A 940-nucleotide genomic window follows, 5' to 3' on the forward strand; every position below is an offset into this window, starting at 1 on the left:
GAGTTGTGACCGCTTTCAAAGATAAGCATGGCAATTTATATTTAGCCTTTTTATGTAAGAAGAAGGAAAAAAAACCCCAATATGTAGGGTTATTTTCCTTCAGGAGAACATGCAGGTCAGTGAGTCAGTGACCAGCCCAGTGCTGAGCTGTCGGTGAAGAGTCCAGAATGGCAGGGCTTCAGCCGTGCCTGGTGAAGGACAAGGAGCTGTGAATAAAGAAACACTCCCACAGCCTCTATGGAACATCTCTTTTCAGTGCTAAGCCCCTGTGTGATAGAAGCTCATGAGGAATTTCAGCCATGGCTTAGCTGCAGGTCTGTTCTTGTTCCTGCACTCGAGGCTCATGGGAAGCAGTCACTGAGGAGAGAAGCCAGCAAAATATTGATAGGAAATGGAGCCTGGTGCTGGTCAGGTGCCATTCCAGAGCTCTGGGAGGCACCGGGGACAGTGCTCACTGTGCAGGCTCCTTGGAGGAGGTGCTGATTCTGGAGCACCAGGGATAAACCCAGCTCAGTGCCGCTCTTGCTGGCTGCTCAGCACATTCCTTCCTTGCTCTGAGTGCAGATTTGAGAGATCTGTAGGAGAACAATTTGCTTTCTGCCAATGCAGCAGCAGTAGCAACACCAGAACTTGGTGGGAATTTTAGATTTGAACGTCTGATTGCACTTCCCTTGGTTTGTCACTCTCTCTAAATTCAGTTACTCCTTACAAAGGGACAGGAGCAGGGTAATAGAACTGAAAATATTTGTCTTGTTTCCATGTTTGAGTGTTCATCAGTAACCTTTGAAACCTTGCTTTCTTTTCACTACAGGAAAAGCAGTAAGCACTGAAATAAAACTTATTTAGTGGGTTGTGAAATAAAGCAGCCTAACACACTCCAATTAAATAATGGATTATGATGCACCATATAATATTTTTAAAAGATGCTTCCCTTTCTAGA

Source organism: Motacilla alba, chromosome 4 (genome assembly GCF_015832195.1).
Source record: "Motacilla alba alba isolate MOTALB_02 chromosome 4, Motacilla_alba_V1.0_pri, whole genome shotgun sequence".
In the NCBI taxonomy this organism is placed as follows: Eukaryota; Metazoa; Chordata; class Aves; order Passeriformes; family Motacillidae; genus Motacilla; species Motacilla alba.